Here is a 21987-nt window from a genome sequence, read left to right as displayed (position 1 = left end):
GTGGGGGAGCACATCATTCCCTGTGGGAGGACACACCACTGGTATCTTTCCGCAGGGCCCTGATTGTTAATCATGGGAATCGTGAAGGCAAACGCCTCCCGGTCCTGTTTTGCGAGGGGAATGGAAAAGAAACAGTCTTTAAGATCTATAACTACCAACGGCCACCCCCTGGGTATGGCTGACAATACAGGTCCACCCTGCTGTACAGCTCCAAAAGGCACAAGTTGAGCATTAACTGCACGTAAATCATGTAACAATCGAAAGGCACCGGAGGGCTTCTTAATAACAAAGACTGGGGTATTCCACTGGCTAAGAGAGGGTTCTATATGTCCTAACTGAAGCTCCTGCAAAACTAATTGCTTGAGCGCTGCAAGCTTTTCATAAGAGATGGGCCACTGATCTACCCAAACGGGACGTGCGTCTCGTTTCCAGCGCAGCGGGATTGCATATTCAGCAGACAACTGGCAGACAGTGGCCCTTATCATAAATTTGTAATGCGCGTACCTAAGCCATTTAAGAAGTCACGCCCGAGTAACGTTCCTGGCACTCTAGCAACAAGCGAAACAAGCAGAACAGGTTTTTAACCCAGCAGGGTTCACTACCACCCTTTTCAGAGAAGGATATGTAAGTTGATCCAGCTGCCAGCTCGGGTACAGCGGTGTGGTTTCATCCCGTCCCAGACGCCAGGGACCTTCATCTTGCTCTTTGCTCGGTAAAGGGTTTGCAGGGGGCGCGGAGGGTGCGATCTTCGTGGGCGCGGTGTCCTGTTCTTCTGTCAAGCACCTGATAACGAAATCTCCCCCGCCAGATCTCCCCTCCGTTTTTCCCCCCCCCGGATCATCAGGCTCACCAGAGGTGCTCCGGGCTCCCTCCTCAAGCCCTAACAATTTTCGCACCTCGATAGCTGCTTTTCCCTCCTCCCTGGCTGCCCGTAAAGCCCCTAAAATCAATCCCCAGGTTTTTAATTCTGCCGCCTTCTGAACGCTCATCGTGTGGCGCGCCAGTGCAGCTGTGAGAGAATCCCACTTCTGATGATTAAGTACATCCTCTGGAGTATCTATTTCTCCTTCCCTTTCTAAGCGAGAGAGTACCGCAGTGATCTCTTTCTTAGAAGGCATATTCTTGCCACAGTACTCTTTACAGAATTGCAACAATACCTTAATTACAGAATCCATGGTCAGCGCCCCGCTGTCACCTCGGGTTTTACATGCTGAAAATAAAGTGGCGCCCCGCCGTCACCTCGGGTTATACACGCCGAAAAATAAAGTGGCGCCCCGCCGTCACCTCGGGTTACACACGCCGAAAAATAAAGTGCCTAAACACACTCACTCAACTCACAAAGTTACACACAGTTACACACACGTTCCCGGGTTTCGGCACCACTTGAAAACACACATACACGTTCCCGGGTTTCGGCACCACTTGAAAGCACACATACACGTTCGCGGGTTTCGGCACCACTTGAAAACACACATACACGTTCCCGGGTTTCGGCACCACTTGAAAACACACATACACGTTCCCGGGTTTCGGCACCACTTGAAAACACACTCATACATGTTCCCGGGTTTCAGCACCACTTGAAAGCACACATACACGTTCCCGGGTTTCGGCACCACTTGAAAGCACACACACACACACACACAGACACACACACAATAGCAGCAAGAAAAAGCTTTTTTTATTCAAAGGTATAGCACTACTTTTATAATACTTGTTATCCACTATTGCCATCTAAAGCTTACTCCCTTAATGCTGATTGGATATTTTTGTTGAGGCATGTAGCAGTGAAGCATGAAGCAGTATTTTCCATCTACTGACATATCAAAAGGTAGCTTATCGGATCATCTTAGTTTGCCATTTTCCCTGCGTCACGGGTACATTCTTTGGTCAACTTGTCCCTATTCCTTTGGGGAGGGGGCCTTTCTCGTTACACCTTGTATCCTCGCAACCGCCTATTACAACATCCATAATCAGTAACTGTCTGTCATCTGCTGCTTAATCCTACATTGCTGGAAAACAGAAGACAAGATTTTAAATTCTCGTGCTGAAATTGTTTGTAGTCATATACAGTAAAAGACATTTCAGAGATCTCAGCTCTACCCTGAAATATGGAATTCTGAAAGAAAGTTTTGCCTAAGTATATTAGAGAAAGAGAAATACTGAACTACAATACTGATGAAGCCATGCAACAGTTGGCTGTTCTGGATTTAATACAATCTTTTTCTGGTGAAAACTGAGGGAGGAAAAGTGTTCAGTTCATCTCAATGTGAAACAGAAAAATTATGGAACTTGGAAGCATTCACTGTGTCTTGCCACACAGAAAAATTTTGCCTTGATTTCTTATCTATAGTCATAAACAAGTGCATTCGTAGTTTCGGTTACTGAATCAGTGAGGAGTCTTCTTCTTAGTTCCGAAACTAAAATCAAGGCGGTATTGCCAATAACTCATTAAAATTTAACAAGTATACTATCACTGAATATCACACAAAAATGCTTTGTGGTTTGTAAACACTGAGACCCTAAGTTTAGTTAAGATTACTGTCTTTTGCAGATGCTGTTTGACGCACGGAAACAGACTCTATAACCCGCGTAAGGTTATAAAGCAGGTATGTTTATTCAGCGCTGGGTGCAAGGGGAATCATTCCTCCTAACTTGCTCATCAAATGACAAGAAAGACAGATATTTAAAGAACAAGCAGCTTACATATGCATTAGATTTCTGAGGAAAGGTTGGGTTATTACAATGAGTTCCCCGCCCCGGGTCCCTGTTCTGTTACGTATGCGTGGCATTTCCTCAGTGGTCGTCTGGTGGTCTTTTTCTGATGAAAGGTCGCAGAATCCCTTGATGTGTACTCCTGACCTGGATCGAGTTGGAAAATGCTGACTTGCTCTAGCTAGCTGTCTTATTGGCTGCTACTCTGTCCACCAATCTGCTGCTTCTCTGTTAATTCTTGTGGTGTACTGCTCTAGCTGATTGCCTTGCATTCCAGAGATAGGGCAGCTATCAGTTTTATTTGGAAAAATAGGAGACCTGCTGTCTGTAGAATAACTGCTTACACATAAAAAGCATCTGCAATTGGGGACCTCTTGGGGGGGGGGCATCCCCTAACTGTTTCACCTAGCACTGTATACCACTGTTTTTACAAGGACTACATGCCCCAGACTGTCTCCTTGTCTGTCTTTTCAGCACAAAATTTTACTTTGCAAACCTAAGCTACTCACTAAGCTAACTTTCACCTATTCTATTCCCTTTTCTACAGTGCAAGCTAACTTTCACTTATTCATGTTTAAGTAACATCACACAGCCTGTTCTTCATTGAAATAATAATAATAACAATAAATTTATACAAATGTTGAATTATTAAACAAAGTGAAAATGTAGGAAACAAAGATATACTATTTTCAATGATGTTTTTAGGTATTCCAGATTCTTCTGAAGAGTGAGTTAGAAACTGTATAACTTTGAATGATCGATGGCAACCCTAAGCACTAGCCATAAAATAGCCTGATGTTTATATATCTTTCAAGGCATAGTCCTCAATCAGTCAATCATCCAGCTAGAGGAATCTGTACTCTGCAACCACATAGAAAAAATAAAGAGAAGACTGCTAAATATTTCAGAATTTTTTTGAAGCATTCTGTTCTACGTAATGTTTTATCAAACCAACTCCAAAAATCAATGCTTAGATTTATTTCATGCTTCTTTCCCTTAGTGTTCAAGATAATTTATCCTATTTTGTATAGGTTGCTCTGAAAGCAATGCCTCCTATTTACTTCCATAGAAACTACAACAGACACAAAGAGCACAATAACACAGTTTGATAGAGCAAATTCTCAGCTACAAAACACTCCTTTACAATGTAGTCACCACTATTAGCTATGCATTTTGGCCAGCAATGAACAAGAGCCTGCATGCCACACTCGTAAAAATCTGCATGTCTGTCCAGAACACAACTTGTCTTTCACATCTCTGTCGCTGCTGTTGAAATAAATGCATCACCCACTGCTTCATTGTGCTTACATCCATGTTTGGTCTCCATAAATATTATATGTTAATTAATTATTTGTTATGTTAATTAATTCTTCACAAAAGAAATGTCATTTGGTGTTTTTTTTTTTCCTACATGGAGAAATTCAGTTCTACACCTTTGCTTCATACACTCTTCCATGTCAGATGTCATTTTGTCAGACTGCCCCTCTACTGTCATCTGTCACACAGCAACAGAAGGTAATGGAATACTGGTGGGAAGGTTGAACCTCTACTGCCATACCACCAACATCCACCTGTGACACAAGCCAACATCATAAAATAGGAGGCATTACAGTAAAGCAGTCCTCATACCTGTCTGCAAAAAAAACGAGAATAGAGCCAGTCATTCTGAAGTATGACTCCACTTGTTTTTGTTTGTTGGTTTGTTTGTTTTTTAAATCAGATACAAAGATTATAAAGTAGCAGTATAAAACTGTGCTGGTTATGTCTCTTCCTGTGAAGCACCCAGAAAAAGATCCATAAAAAAAGGGAAAGTGTTAACTGATTATTTTCAAAAAAATGATGAAAAGAACTTGAAAATCCTTGTGGAGATTTTCTGCATGAGTAGTTTATTCCTAAAACTAAGTATTAGAAAAAAATATACTCTGAAGTATTAGGAAAACAAATAAAAAAAAGTATAAGCTGTTTGCTTGCCCAATCTTGGCATTATTGTAATAACCTTTTATTTCTCTTCATGTTTGTGAATTCAGCTACAAAGATTTGGCTGTCTTCTTGATAATCTTTTTATGTTATGATGTAATACAGTACCAAGTTGTCAAAAATATAGCCCTTTCTGAGAAAGAACCGTTTACTCCTTCACATATACAGTTTGAGAAGAGATCAATCTTCTATCACATCATTTAAATTGTAATTAAAACAAATTTCAAGTCACAAAAAATATAACTTACTTTAATTGTCTTAGATGTCATAGATGAAATACACTTACTCTCTTTCTAACATTTGTGCTTTTCTTTGTTTATTTGTTTGTTTTTCCTCCTACAATTCTAGTTTCTCTCAGTTCTAACACAGGATAAGAGCGTAGGGAAAATGATTTCCCTGCTCTCAGCTGTTGTGGTTTTGCAGTTTTGTGTGTTTATGGGGAAACTGTCTTTAGTCCTTGAAGTCATACTATCATGCGTTAAGTCTCTGAGATAAAAACAAGTGAATACCCAGTTAGTTAGAGGAATCACTCAGTGATTATGCATGCTTTCTGGGGAGGAGGTCTTCACTAAGAGAATGAAAGATGATCTGCTTATTCTTTTTCACTTCCTTTTTGAAGAACAGTACGTAGTAAAGAGTTGGTTACCCTGAGATTCTGATTACAACTTTTAATTTCTTACTATTACTACTTCAACATAAATAACCCTGGTCACACCTCCACATCCAGCTCCTCCAACAAAGTACTATTTCAACACCTTGTTACTAATTTTTGGAAATAAACTATAAACAGAAAATTTTATATTGATGGTTCACTGCATCAAATGAGCATCCTGGGTAAGTTTTCAGGTGTTTACTTTAAGACAGAAGGAGAAAATTGATCAATAGCGTTTCTAGAACAGATATGACTAATGTGACTAGTGAAACCAAAATGTAATTGTATTCTTGCTCTATACTTTTTCAAAGCCTTTTAAAAGAAAGTGAATGTCTAGAGTGTATTGTGCCATACTGCAAATTACCTGTCAGGAGCTTGCACTAAGTACTGAAGTAGCAGAGAGCCCATTCTGATCTCACCACAACTGAACCACAAGTATTTCACAGTTATGTGCTGAGATACACTAGTTTTAAAGAAACATAAGTGGAGAAATGAGTACAAAATTGCTCCCATGGGAAAATCTGAGGATGGACTTTTCCATGGAAATAAGAAATGTGCTGAATGTTTTAATATTATTGTTGAGAGAATCATAGCTCCACAAAGTAATGCAGAATTCATTTGTAAATCATACCAGGGTATAGTTCTCTATACACAATGTAGAATGCTAAAATATCAATTCTATTGGACCATTAATTCCCATAAATATAGATATGTATATTCATTTTAATAAAGGCTAAGTCACAGTCAAAGAAATACTTTCTAGTAGGATGTAGTTCACTGTTCAGGAAAACACTGTGATTACACTATAACAAATACACATTTTGTTTTTTCAAGATACTTACAGATATTAAGCAGACAGAAGAAATAAGGTAGGTGATCACTGGGAGTCAATCTGAAGCAAAACTCATGTAATTTGCCACTTCCAAGAGTGAGCAAAATCACTAGCCTGTAAGGTAACTACAGACTTTATAGCTGAGTTTCATTACGGAGACTGCAGGACTCAGATGCGAGCATGCCTGATTCTGAAAATGGTTGTGGAGTGTAACAACTGAGGGTCAGTTTCGGGAAGGTATAAGTAGCGTAAAGCCAATGATCAAGTCGCTTTTCCTAGTCATGTAAATATACACAGTCTGGTTCTCACATGGTCTTTCTGGCCTCTAGATTAAGAGATGGAGAAATAACTACTTGAAAGCCATATTTGAAGGAGAAAGAAAAATATTACAAAGACAAGTGCTTGGGTGCTTCTTACTACTAATAATTATATAATATTACACAGCATACATAGCACATGCATTTTTAGGTTGGTACATTTCTGTAATTCCAGTGTTTACTAGGGCTTTATCCAAACAATTTCTCTTTTTCATTTTTATGACTAGTTTATTCTCAAATTTTAAGTTTTTAAGAATAACTTAGACTAAAAAGAAAGCTGGAAGGAAAAGGAATATGATAGCTATAAAATTTGTTACAGAATTTGGAAATAGATTTAATGTTTACTGCTATACTTTAATGTATAGTCTTAAGAACCGAAATATACTACACACATATATATACACATATATACACACATTTAAAAGACGCAGAGTTTTCTATCATCTTAAAAAACGTTTAAAACACTCAGCATATCAACTGTACTTAAATAATATGCTATTTTTTTGGCTCAATAATTCAATTACAATTTTCTGCAAAGGGCAGAAAAAACATTTACTTTTTAAGGAAAACAGACATATTTAAATTTCTCTGTTGACTGAGGAAAAATAAAATATTTAAAACTAAAAATAATAATAATGTCACAGAAGAGGAAGTAGAGATTGTGTCATACAATACAATCAGCATGGAGTCATTACCAAGAAGGAAGCACAGCAACCATAAGGATATGAGTATTATTGTGGAAAAGATAGTGTCTCTTGAAAATCTACTTTTTGTGGTTAAAGCAGTAGCCTAGTAACATGTTTCAATGGGTGAAATAAAATCTATTCCAAGTAGTAGCTGGGGAAACCTCTTATGCTTGTGTTGTTCCACTTCTCAAGTTATTAAGAATTTTGATATTCTGGGCTGTTCTGAAAGTATATAGCCAATGTATTTCCACATCTGTGCAACAAAATGAAGAAGAAGCCACCACTCATCCTAAACACCCCATACTTCCATCCTAAACAGATGTGCTGACAGGGAATGTATTTTTGGAATTCAGAATCTCCTTAGTCTTGGTCTTGGCCAGAGAGGCAGTTTTAAATCCCAGAAACTACCCCAGGAACTACTACTATATGACCATGAGAAAGATAATATATATATAAGATAATGATTGGCAGGAATAGGCAGAGTCTTACACCATAAGTCATGCTCTTGTGTAGATATATATATTAGAATGATGAAGTGCTCATATTGCTAAAAATGACGTTTGGCTGTTATTCTGTTTATTTTTTAATGCATAGTTGTTTTTTTTTTCTTTTCATTATGTGAAAAGCTATCAAGTTATCAAAGCTATATTTACTAAGTGTACTGTAAACTGCTTATGCACACACACCTAGTATATGTATGTAGTCTCCATGTAACTCAAAGCGTCTAAAAGCCTTTTCATAAGATTGTCTTTAATACAACCCCAAGGGACTGGTAAGTACTATAATACATTCTAAAGTATATGGAGCTGAAGGAAAGAAAGGCCAAAGGCTTCTCCACAGGAAAAAAAATTACAATAGCAGCTACTTTATAGTATCTCTTTGTGTTTCTGTCTGTTAACATTTCTTTCCAACTGAACAAAACAGGCTTTACCTTGGGTATCACTGTGTAAATATACTCAGTCTAGTATACATTGTATGCCTCACTCCACAAAACTTCTCATAAGATCAGATGCCATATCTGGGAAAGGGTAAATCCACAAGACTGAAACATCCAGAATGAGTAAAAATATTCCCAGAAAGACTCTCTTGGCATAACCTACAGATAATTTTAAATGTACTTAGACCAAGAAGAGAAGGACTATTCTAAACTGAGGTCTCTTCATTTGCCAGGATATCAACAGGGTGATTATGAAATAGTCTGTCTGATTGGCTCATTTAACCAAAAATGTACACTGTGAGTAATTAAACAAACATAAAACAAAGTAAATTTATCTTTTTGAGTCACTATTGATGACCCTCTATCTCAACAGTTGTATCTTTAAAGTTAAATCAGACCTGTTCTCCCATAAATTCCACAACTGTACCATGCTACACTAGAGAAAAATTTTTACTATTTGTTGCACATGTTCCAATGACAGCTTTTAGAGAAGTGCCAAATTGACATGAATATGGGGCAGAAAGTCTCTTATATTCAAATCTTGAAGAATATGAATTGCCATCATTTGTAATCCATGGTGAATTCACTTCTGGTGTTAGCTGTAGAAATTCCTCTGGTCATTTTTTAAATCTATTCATCAACAGCTACCATCCTGGAAAGTGTAGAGGTAATGTCCAAGACATAATTTTACTGAAGAAATATTAAGGTGCAACAAGTGTAGCTACTCTTGGAATATATATATAAATTTCAGAGTAACGGGATCTTGTGTTATTCTACCTGGAATTTTAGAGTATTCTTTTAGTAAAATTCAATATGGCCAATTAGATTTTCCTATCTTTTTCCCGTGGTTTTTTTTTTTTTTTTCTCTTTTTCTAAACTAACTGGCCTTATTCTTTCATTTCATTTTTTCTTCTGACACTACTGTTATGATTACTCTGTTGAATCATCTATATTTAACCTTCTCTTACACCTTACACTTTAGAATATACGTGCCATCATAACTGTAGAGCAGCAGTTTCTAATTAGCTGCTGGATTATTATTCTCTGCCTTTCCCTTCTGATTAAGAAAATAGACACAAACTTTTCAGATTTTCCTTTTCATTTTAGACAAAATATACTGTCCCTGTCTTTTCTTCCTCCTTCTTTAAGTTTACAAAACATTAAAAAGACGTTTCTAAACTCCCCTACCAATTCCCTACACAAGAAAGTCAATTTTATTGCACACTTGAATGAACTGTTTTGATTATAATAGGTCAGGTATTCAGCACCTTCCAGTGTTAAGCTAACTCACTCCTATCCTCTAGCAAAACTTTGATTCTTCTCTTCAAATGTTCACATGACTTCTCTGAAAGTACTGCTAAATGATGTTTCACATTAATACAGTAAAGAATTATATTACATACAGGAATAACACATCTGTGTAAAAACTATTTAACAATAAAAATGAAAGTGAATCTCTCATTAAACATGCCTATATGTAATACTGCAACCCAGATCAAGAAAGCATTGAAACATATCCTCTCTGAACAGTATATAATTGATCATATTATTAGCTGTTTCTGTGTATGACTGATACATGTGTTTAGTGAATAAGGGACCTGAATGTTCACAGCTTGCATTCACCTACTGTGTTTTTTAAGTTACATGATTATTTACAATATTATCATGAGATTATTGTAAATATTTTTAGAATGTGTATTTTTTGAGTTACTGATATGCTCATAAGATCAAGGCTGCAAACTTCTTACCTGAAGATTCCAACTTTGGGTAACAGAACAAAGCATTTGTGACAAGAGAATAATATTCCTTTCAGGAATGGCTACCATCTCTGCATTTCTATGTTACAGAAATTCTATGTGAAAGATAAATGTGTACAGGACTTTTTTGAAAGTATTGTTACAGAAGGCAGAAACATGATCATAAATGCACTGAGAGACAAAATAACTGAAACTCAGGGCCTAGCACCTGAATGAATATAAAATAGCTCAAATCACATAACCATAAAAGATAATGTTAGAAGACTTCCATACCTACATATTTCTGCACATATATTCAACATAAAACTAGAGAGATCAATGTGCAGTTGAACTCAAGTTCTGCAAACTTAGAGGATACAAAAGTGAAAGTTATCTTATTAAAGATTTAAGGTTGTAACTCGAGAATTGGAGAAAAGGTAGAGACAAAAAGCAAGAAAATGTTTGTTAATTAAAAAAGAAATAGGAACAGAATGGTGAAAATATTTCCAGATCCCATACACTTTCTGTTTTATTCTCTGGTTTCATGAAAGAGTGATTGGATAAATAAGTAATTTTTCATTTCTTCAGACCTCTTCCATTATCTGAACAACGTAAAATACTCCATTGTACATGAGAAGCAGGTTGTCCTATATTTACACATTTCTATAAATTTGACAGAAAAAAAAGGAAAATGTATGTTTTCATTGGACAGCGCTGAATTCTGGAATTTCACATGTATGCATGTGTGTATTCTACTGCCCTGTGTGCCAAGAGCTACAGAGTTTAAGCTACATCTGATTTACAGTATAAAAGTCATGTTTTGTTCTTTCATTACAATTGTGGTATGTAGCTAAATGTGTTCCTCTTACATCTACCTGAATACATATGCTTCAATGTGTTAATTAATGTCCTAGAGAGAGTAACCCAAAGACTTCACAAGGTGATTTCTCCTGTAGTACTCAAATCTTGGACTTCAAAATTTGCATTCTCTTTTAGCTATTGTTTTGATGTTATGTTCAAAAAAATTTCAGAATCTAAATCTCAAAGCAAATTCAGTGAGGAGCTTATCATTCACTTATTGAGTCTTTCCACCAGACTCAGAGTTACAATTTCTTTTTCATCCCATATTTTAAGAAATTCATGTTTATGACTGTTCCACTTCAAAATGTATCGACTTACATCTAACTAAACTGTTCTCCACCATGACCATACTGACATGCTTGTAATTCTTCACATTAATTGTGGAATAGTAATTAACTTTCAATTCTTCATAAAAGTAGATGATTATTACATGTCATGGTTCAATATCAGTGGCAGATACCAGAAGACTACAGAATACTGAGTTTTCATCAGATTATGGAATATTATCCACAAGCTACAAGTCATGTCTCCACTACTTAATGCCTCTAATATCATACCATGTCTGAATTTCTCTGCACTATACCTCCACTATAAAGATATTATACACAGAATAATTACTTTTTAAAGCTAGATAAGAGGACAGCTCCAAAAGTAATGCCTCCTGTTTTATTATGTTATTTTGTTTTATTATGATCAGAAGTGGATGGATGGTGGTGGAATGTCAATAGAGGTTGAACCTTCCCACCAGTATTTGATTACATTGTGTTGCTGCATGACAGATGGCAGCAAAGGGGCAATCTGACAAATGTGTGTCTGACATGAAAGTGCATATGAAATGAAGGTGTGCAATTGAATTCCTCCATATGGAAAAAATGGCACCCACTGACAGTCATCGACACTTGTTGAATGTTTACAGAAGGCAAACAGTGAATGTGAGCACAGTGAGGTAGTGGATGGTGCGTTTCAGCAGTGGTGACAGTGGGTCACCTCCACTGGTGTAGATATTTACAAGCACAACATGCAGGCTCCAGTTCATTTCTGGTGAAAATGCATTGCTCATTGTGGTGACTGTTGAAAAATGGTGTTTTGTAGCTCAGAATTTACTCAATCAAATAGTGTTATTGTGCACTTTGTAGCTGTTGCAATTTCCATGGAAACAAATAGGAGGCATTATTTTGGAGGAACCTATATTTATAAAACTTATGTTTGCATCATGTAAATTGTTTTCTCTCTCTTTTTTTTTTTTTTTTTTGCCTGTGAAATAAATGAATAGGATCTTTTCTTGTTTGCAAGAAAAATGTGAAAGAAATGTCCAAGCAAATTAAATTTTATAATTGAGTCACTTTTCCATAGGAAGACAATCATACCTTTTATCTGAGACAGCTGTAAGTTTTAAACAAAACGTCTTCCACCTAATTAAGATTTTTTTGGCTAATACAATACTAATTAGCAGTGTTCTACTTACCTTGTTTTCCCTAGGTCAATAGTAGTAATTAGAACAGATAGAATACAGTGAATTAAGTCCTGAAGGATGTTATTTCTGGGCAAATAGCATATAATATATATAAATAAAACCCATACTTTTTTGTTAGCATAATTGAAATCTTGAGAGTTTAATCATTATTAATCCAGGTCTATCTGTTACAGAAAAATAAATAAGAATTCAGTTAAAAGTGTTCTACATACACTTTTAAATTTCTAACCCATTGCCTGGCATTCTGCTCACCATTTCCCTGCACCTCTAGGACAATCATTTACCTTTATGTAAATTAGATATGGTTTCTATTTTCTCTTAGTTATCTATAAAAGCATTTCCGTCCAGCTCCATACCCATGGTGTTTCCAGTACGAAGTCTGTGACCCATCTATTATCGTCCTTTGCCTGTGCACCACATCCAGTGTCTCAGCTTCTCAGCGTTTCTGCCACCATACTAGGACTGTATTTCTCTTCATCATTGTCTTAGAGACATAAATACCTAGTTCTATGTGGAATAATGTCTTATTACCATGCACAACCCTTCTGAAGTTAACTCATGCACTTTTTTTAATTTGAAGTAGAAAAATAATTTTGAATTGACACAATTTCATTTTCATTTGTTTTAGTCAATGAAATCTTTCTTCCTTTAACTGGCTTTTATCAGTTATTCATTAGTGACATATATTCCATCAATAAATCTTGGCCAAGCATATTCAATTCTCACATGCTACTATTCTCAAAATAACAGTTTGTAGGAGCAATGAATAAAGCTCAGAAGAAATCACAGTGCCTTCATTTCACAGTAGTATTTCATGTATCTACAGTTCTCAAAATAATAAAAATGAGAACATAGTAATTTTTACACTTTTTATGGTAAAAGGTATATGAACTGCAAGAACTATGCTTATATAGATGATGGTGTCATTATATATTATGGTACTATGTTACTCCTGTTTTTTCAGTGCAACTTCCTGGGTCATTTCCATCAACTTTTTTTTTTTTTTTTTCTGGTTTGTTAGAATAAGTGCAGGAATCTTTTCTTTCTTTTCTTTTTAGAGTAATGCAATAAGAAGTATCATAGTCTCTCACAGTCTTGATAGCTGTACAGTTATCCATTTAGCTCTACTTTACTCATGGCAGCTTTGGATTTTCACTGTCCCCTTTTTCAGATTCAGCTAGCACATTCAGAGTTTTGTAAACATTGATATTAATGTATATCTTGTTATGATTTCATTTTATGCTTTTTGCTGTTTCCTGGGCTATCATAAATCCAGTGAAAATTGTTTTATAGTCATCTTTCACTATCTGCAGAACTCTGTTTAGTGGGTTTGAATAATGGCAAGATTTTATTTCTTTGGCCACCTACATGGTATTTTAAGAGATAAACTCTCTATTCTTACCTTTAATTTGTTAACAGGAAAGGCAGTGGATCTCAATAGGTAAAGAAACATTCTTCTTTTCTAAACCAATCTCACTTTAATTGCATTTACCATAATACTCATCTGGGGACCTTTCAGTTTTCTTTGTTTCATTGCATCTAGGATATAGAAAGCAGTTTGATTCAACACTTCGGTATTATATACTCATTAAGTAAATTAAAAATATAGTTGGATGAAAAATCACTATTCTCCCTCCTTGACATATTGGATTTTCTTATTCTGACAAAAACAAGTGAATACTTGTTTGTCCTGCAGAGCTGAACAAGCTGCAGACTAGAGAGGCATAAATTATTTTGTTTTCATGAATCATTAGCAAAATTGGCAGCCTCAATCTTTCTCATGAATCTTTTTAATTGGCAAGATACCCCCATTTTAATTAGCATATGCATAATAACATTAATCCATATGTCTCCTGCTCTTTAGCTTATTTTGTTAGAAGCAGGGTACTATTCTATATATCTGTCTTGATGGTTTCTCTGCTCCTAAATGGTTTTATCACTCATCAATTCATCTAAAATTCCCTGAAGATTATTGCTTATTGGATTTTTATATATTTATTCTACCACTTAATTCTAGTAGATAGGCTTAAACAGAGGAAGAGATGGCTTTAATGATATCTGCCAACCTTATTATGTAAGATTCCATTTTTATAGCAAGAAACAATAGCATGCAGCAATTTACAGTGATTTTTGAGTCTTTTCTGTAAGATCCTCAGAAGAAAAAAAGACACAAAATGCACAAAAGTTAAAAAACTGGAAGAATCTGATTGTCTTTTGTTTTGAACAGAAAAAGGACAGTGAACGAGAATTTCTGAACATGTAAGAAACATAACCATTTCAAAATGTTAAAAGAAAAAAAAACATAGTAGAAAACAGAACAAATTCTTTCTAAAGGAAAAAAGCCAACAAAACATCTACGCACACAGTCCTCCTTTCAGGACAAGATATTAAATTCACTGACTGAAAGGATTTATTAGTTTTTGTGTGGAGTACAGTAATTGCAAAATTTCGTAGACTAGTGTTTGTTCCTAGAACAACATAGTCTATGGCAAAGCCAGTTATGTTTCACATCATTCTCATACTTCATGTTGCTCTAGAATGGAAAATGAGGGTAATGAAAGAAGGAAACGCAATTCTAGAGGAGCTATGAATATACAGTTCAGCTATTGAAGAACAGAATAGTCCTGAATATTCTCTGTAAATATTACAACAAAAGTATTTGCAATTAAAAAAACCCAAAAACTAAAGGGAAGGGGAAAGATTGTATATTGTTAAGATAGCTACGTTCCTAGTATTAAGAAATGTATTCAAATACAGTTGATTCAGAATGCTGAGTGTTGCACTTGGTATCATCTCTGGGCATCTGTTCTTGTTGCAGAGAGGCAACATAAAAAAAGCAGCAGATCATTTTAAATGGAAAAAAAATACTCTGTAGTAGAAAAGACAAATGCAGTAAAAAGTGTTGTTTTAAAAATAGGTGAAAAATATATGTCTATGATCAAAGGAGAGAGTAGAACCTCCCAAAGCACAATTAATATTACTTATTTTCTATTCCAATTTTAGGTAACAATTTATCTTACCAATTCATCTATTATCTTAAAAGCAGTCTAAATTATTGCCTTTTAAAAGATATTAGATGGTTTATTTAGGTGGTTAGGCAATATAAATTACACTAAAAATCTCAAGAGTTTCCACTTACCCTAATAAATATGAGGTTAGAACTCTCAGTTGTCCAGGGGCAATAACACAACAAAAGAAAGCCTGATCTTATTCACTTTAAAAGTACCAATCAACTACAATAAGAAGCAAGGTGGAGAGAATGGAAAAGGAGTTAAAGGGTAAGAGGAAGTTGAAATACCAGATCAAGGATCTTCAGGTATAGCATGCACTGCAAAATTTTACTACTATTTAAAACTACTGGATAATAAAATGATATCACATAAAGTCCTATACAGAAAATATCAAAGAGATTTCTTTAGTACCAATGTAAAGATGTATATTTCTTTGATGTTTCTGTGCCATGGCAGAGAACAGCAAAAAAAGTAATGTGATCATTTTACCAGTTTAATAGTAGATCAGATGACTCTTTTGTCAATAAAAGGAGGATTAGTTCAGGCAGAAGTATCAGAAACATTTGTACTAGTTGCTGCATAAAAAGAGGCAGAAGGCATAAAAAAGACCATGAGCAGACATTTAATATGATTATGTGACCATTTTCCAGTCATTTGAGTATTGGGATTTTGTTTTGTTTTTGTAGCACAAAGAACAGTTTAGTGAGGTTACTGTGGAAGACAACTGTTTTTTTGGCTCACTTCATGAGGCCTTTTTGGTGGTAAGACCCTAACTGACAACTGTGAATTATCTAGGGGGGTGAGCGGTGGGTGTCACCATGCCACAGTACTTCAGTTTATGATTGTAAAGATAAGCAGAAGGGGGACAAGCAGACTTTTTCGGAGGTGTGGCTGGAAGGAGCTGACGGCTGCAAAAGGCGATAATGCTTGTGCATGGCAACGAAGGCACCACTCCCTGCTGCCTTATCTGTTGGGCCAGAAACAGAAGAAAAAGAAGGAAAAAACTGTGAAACGGGGGATAAAAGGTACCCACTAAACTAAGTTCTTTGGAGGAGAAGAACTTCCAAAGAAAAAAAACCTTTGATGGAGGAATTCCCTAACAAAAAAAAAAAACCTCTTAGGAAAGGACCCCGCGGGGCCTGCTTGCTCTAAAACTTCCTGGCTTTCTCCCATCCCCCGCGGTGATTGGATGAGTTCCTGAGATCAACAGAGGCGCTACGAACAACGCTGGAGCCACGGTGGTGAAACTCTCTCTCTTGCTTTCTGCAAGGACTCCTTGTTTTTATTTTCTTATCCCTTTTCAATTGCCCGCCTTCCCTTCCCCGTCTCCCTAAGCAACTAGGATTTGTAATAATCTGATCAGGCTAACATTTGATCCATTGTGTTTTAATCTCATCGTCAGGTATGCATATATGAAAAGAACCTCCTCTCCCTCCTATAAATTGGATCGAGACAGTTACACAATAGTCTGCATTAAATTGGTAGGAGAAAATCCCTTCTAAAGCTTGAACATGCATACTTGATTTAAAGAGAGGAAACAGATGTCGGGAGTGTCTGTTTTATCCACACTCATTCTAAGACACAATCTATGAGGAAAGCATTGTAATGTATTGCAACCTTTTGCATATTTAATTTCACAGCATATTTGGGAGATGAAATTTAGGTGTGCACAAATAACACTAGTGTCTGAGGACTAGGGTGGGGCATCTTCATACAGTTTCTCACTCAAATAAAATTCATTCCTTTTCTAAAACTAATATTGTTTGAGTTTTCTTAAAAACATATTGTCTGTCACCCTTAATGCAACTGTAAGTCTTTCTAATACTGGAAGAATGTATAATGTATGGAATCATAAAAACAAAAATTCTGGGAAAATGTGTTATGCTTTGTACATTCTTACAATAAAATCAAAACTTAGTTTTTGTAGATTTTTTTATGTTATTTCATTTGTTCCCACTTTAGTACTGCAAACTGGAACAAATTTGTGCACTATATCAAGCAACAGTTATGGTATCAGCATAAGGTACTCTTCTTACACCCCCAATATATATTAAGTTATTTCTACTACAACAAATACACTCTGACAAAAATGTGGAAAATTTGTTCCCTCCATTGGTTTCCGTAAGTAAGTTCATTTTGTTGAATGCCGCAGATCTTACTGCATCAAACTTATGTACTTGTTAGATGCTATATTGAAAAGATCTGAAAAATGAATGTTCAGGCTATGCACTGAATGCTCAGACAGATGTGCTGACCCTGATGCTCTTGTCTAAAATATGCCTCTTTCTGCAGCTGTTTTTCTGTCTGATGTATGAGGAAAAGTTCCATCTCTAGTAACAACAGCACCACCAACAACAAATCTCTATTTTTGTTTCAGTTAATTGATTTGGTAGTGAGATACGAGAGGTGGGAGGATCAGTCCAATGGGGCCCATGGCCAGGCATGGCAGGGCTGTGGAGAGCTGGGGCTTGGTACTGCTGCAGCCTCCCTGAGGCATAGGTAGTCCTATCTGTGGTGCTGTTGTAGTCGTGAATTACTGTATGTTATAGAATCATAGTACTGTAGAATTGTTTGAGTTGGAAGGGACACCTCCAACTCCCCTGCAATGAACAGGGACACCTACAGCTAGATCAGGTTGCTCAGGGCCTTGTCCTGCCTGACCTTGAATGTCTCCAACGAAGAGCATCGACCACCTCTCTGGGCAAACTGTTCCAATGCTTCACTACCATTGTCGTAAAGAACTTTTTCTTATGTCCAAGCTAAATTTGTCCTCTTTTAGCTTGAAACCGTTTTCCCTTGGCTGTTGTGATAGACTGCCAAAGAGTCTGTCCCCTCCTTTCTTATAGCCCTCCTTTAGGTATGGAAAGACTGCTATCAGGTCTCCTTGTAAAAAATCTTCAGCAATTAGATTTTTTAATCTCAACTATATTCTGTATTTTTCCGTTTAAAACAAATCACAAAATTAGCCCAGTTTGTGTTATATCTCAGCAAGTAACTCACTGCTGGAAGGAGACCTATAGAAACATAGGTTACCTCAACTTCCCCTTTTGGAGTTCCTCTGATTCCTATGGGAAGGAAATTTATGTGCACAAAATAAAAGATCTCCTAAGTTGTCGTAACCATGACATGCATTTCAGCTGTAACTTTTCATGCAATTTAGATGTTTAACTGTATGAACTAAACAGAGAATTCTCTGCTTGTTTGGTAAAGAAAACTGTGCATCTAAAACAAAATCCATTCCAATTTTATTTTTTTTTTGAAGTGCAGCTAAAATTTTAGTAATAACTACAAGCTGTTATTGAAGCTAATGAAACCAAAGGTGTTAATTTACTAGGTACTCTCTTTCAGAAGTATAACAAGGAATAATGTGTGCATTGTACGTTGATTAATTTATGTTAGTTACTAATCAGAAATTATTGTTTTCAGTTATAGAAATCTAGACTGAAATCAAGCTTGAACTGTAAGGCTAGGAGCTGAATCATCTCTAGTAATACTGATTTATGAGTTATCAAAAGAGATAATATCTAAGGAATATCTGGGAACATATGGCAAACAACAATCACATACTTAAAAATTCTGGTATAGAAATGTGGCTTTGAAGTAGTTTAGTAGATTAAAATAGTGTATAGCTTTAAAACTATTCAAATATTCTAAAACCCATTCAGTTTGGTATAGAATTTTTATTACATCCATTAGCTATGCACAATTAAGCAGTCGTAACCTCCCTCTTGTCTGTGCAGAGGCTGTAAGACGAAGACTACATCAGTCTAATTCTTTATGATAACAGCTTTATCCTGTAAATTTTATTTTACTTCTTGTAGAAGAAAGGAACAAGTCTTTATGTAATTAATAGTTTGTATAATGAATATTATGTTAGAATTGTATTCTTCCATTATGCCTTTCCAGAAGAAGCACAGGACTATATCAGGGTGGAAGAATACCTTCATTAATAATATCATAGTTCCCAAATTTGGAAGAAAGTAACTTATATTCATTTTTCCAGCAAGAAAGTTTGTGAAATTAGAAATTCTCTCTTACAACGGTAAAACACGTTTCTGTAGCAGGAATTGTGAATATATTTGTGTTCTTAGTTTGAAAAACTTTAAGGGAAAGCAAGTAACCTAACAAAAACACACACAAACAAACAAGCCATAAGACTCATTAGTCTTTCAAGGGTTTTAACTACAGTAAAATTTATTCTTTAAGCTTTCAGTAGAACATGTGAGCATATGAAATAAACATAATAAGCAAGCAATTTGAGCTAAAATATCTACATATGAAAAAGTTCTGAATACTGCAGAGTTAATGGTAAGATTCTACAGCTGAATTTATCTCACATAAGTTAATATGCCTCTGTCATTGTCTTCTAAGACAAAGCTAGGCATCCTAATTTCCAAAAGGAGAGGAAAAGGAACTCTTAGTTTGTGTGTCTTCCTATATGTGCCTATGAACGGAGCTTAGCTCAAAGCATCACTCTCACCAGTAAGAACTTCAATGTAGCCAAGACACTGACACTCCAAGACAACAATTACATTGCTGTAACTTACTTAAATTATAGCTCCTTCTTTCAATGGTAGACATGGAAACATTCTAAAGCAATTATGTATGCTGAGAAACTTAAATTTTGAAAAATCATAAAAAATGTTCTCAACATATTGTTTCATTATGTGTAAATCATGTAATTTTCTCACTACAAAAAATACCATATTAAAAATGTAACTATTTCTTTGAATTTCACTTTCTACTTCTAAATTGTGCAGCAGCTTGTCTATTAGCTAATTGCACTTATGTTCCCTTGGCTCCCTTTCACTAATAAGTATTAAACCGTGGAGAGGTTAATGTAAGGCAGTGGGCTATAACTGATGACAATAGCGATAAGATTAATTGTCCTTCAGTGAAAATAGTCCTGAACATAATCCATTTGATGGACCATGAGCTTAAAAGATATATATTCTATTTTCTATAGTGATATCTCACTGAATGTGTACTTTACTGTTGCAAAAAGTTTTGGTAAGACTTCCTTCTATAATTATAGATGTATTGTTAATTTTGTAGGAAACATTTTTGAACTCTTAAATTCTGAGACAACACCACAGCATAGGGAGACACCACAATGTGGACAAGCTGTTGTCTCCTGCTGAAAAGTTCAAGTATTCTAAAACAGAATTATCATTTTTTCCTGCTCTACATACTACAGAAAGCCCAGGGGACTGTAACAGCATGCTATTTTAGCCACCTCAAAATAATTTTGAGGGGTCATATGTAATGTCATCCCTCAATGAAATTGTGACTACTTCAGATGCTCACTCCTTACCTTTGTCTGCAAGTAATCCCAGTTTGTAATCAAGGTGGCTGTTACTAATTGTCCAATTAATTAGAAATACAAATTCATTTACACTGGGATTCTTTTTGGTTGAGATACACGGAAATTTAATAGAAAATATGAACCTATATGAACTTCTTATCTACTCATTAACCCCAAATTAAATTTAAACCTCAAATGCTTGATTTTTTTTTCTTGTTTTATAACTGTGATCACATGGGTGAAGTCATTTGAATTCTTAGGCTTTAGAATATTAATTCTAAGTTTATTTTGAAAAAATTAGCTTGTATGATCTTGTGTCTGCCCTCACGTGGGATAAATTCCAGACTCTTGCTGTCTTTATGTCCTGGATTGGCTCCAGTTTGTCCATCACTTTTTTGTACTGAGTTCCAGTTTGTGAGAACTGGAAACAATACTCTAGATTTAAATCTCTTTAATGGTATCTTTATAAAAATATTTTATATTTTATGTTCATTTTTCTTGTAAAAGAATTCATAAACTTTTGATAGTCTTATTTGTATAGCCAATCTTAAAATGAATATTAGATAAGAATTTTCTTGTATATATATACAATATATAGATGGGTGAGACGTACCTATTGTTTGTTCAAATTGTATGGCTGAATGTGCAGAACTGAAAAAAATCCATTTTTACTTTTCATAATCCTCACAGGTTTTTAGTATTGACAGATTGAAATTAGAATGAAAATTCTTCAAGAATAGTTTAATTCATGATATTATAGCTATTGACTTAAGAAATATGAACCAGCTGAAAATAGCTAAAATGTTCTTTTAGGAAGTATAACACTACTCACAGTGAATCAGTGAACAAGTTTAAGAATCTACCCTGTACTATCTCACAAATCTTGGACTACATGTGATGACTTTTCTAATATTAAATACTTCACTAGATATTCATCTTTTTCAAAATGAAGATGGAAGCTATTTATGAAGCTTGTGACAAAAATATTTGTTCCTTAAATACAAAACTCTACCCACTGCAGTTGCTGTGGTGGCTTGAGATTTGTTTCTGATTTAAAAATATGTCTACAACAAAGCAAGTCTTCCCATTAAAGCTGTGCAATATCTTTTAACTCATTGAGCCAGAGCATGTTTAATTGGCATTTAAATAACTACTGACTTCTCAGGCTCTGTTCTTTATGCCTTGTGGAAGCAACCAGACTGCTAGATTTGGTAGAAAGTGTTTGGGGATCTTGAAGGATCCTTTGGAAACTAATTTATTTTGTCCTATAAATAGATAGTCAAAATAGGCAGTCATACCTTTAGGTGTATGTATTTAACTATTAACTGTGAAGAGACCTTAGATTTTCCTGGAAATCTCAACATTATTTAGGGAGGTTCAAGCAGATGGCAACATTTCTTTTTGTTACACTTCTATTTATTATGCTTTTTAATTTAATGTAATAAATATAATTTTTTTTGAAACCCCTGAATCTTAGTAAACTT

General features: G+C 35.4%; 1 long non-coding RNA gene across 1 annotated transcript; it reads left to right on the top strand.

Annotated features, from left to right (window-relative positions):
* On the top strand, positions 1951-17126 carry LOC110398271. The gene is made up of 2 exons (XR_002438296.1): positions 1951-2609; positions 12510-17126. It is a non-coding gene; the product is annotated as an uncharacterized LOC110398271 (long non-coding RNA).

This window comes from Numida meleagris, chromosome 4, assembly GCF_002078875.1.
Source record: "Numida meleagris isolate 19003 breed g44 Domestic line chromosome 4, NumMel1.0, whole genome shotgun sequence".
Classification (NCBI taxonomy): Eukaryota; Metazoa; Chordata; class Aves; order Galliformes; family Numididae; genus Numida; species Numida meleagris.
Note: the sequence above shows the minus strand (reverse complement) of the source record. Positions and strands in the feature narration are given on the sequence as shown.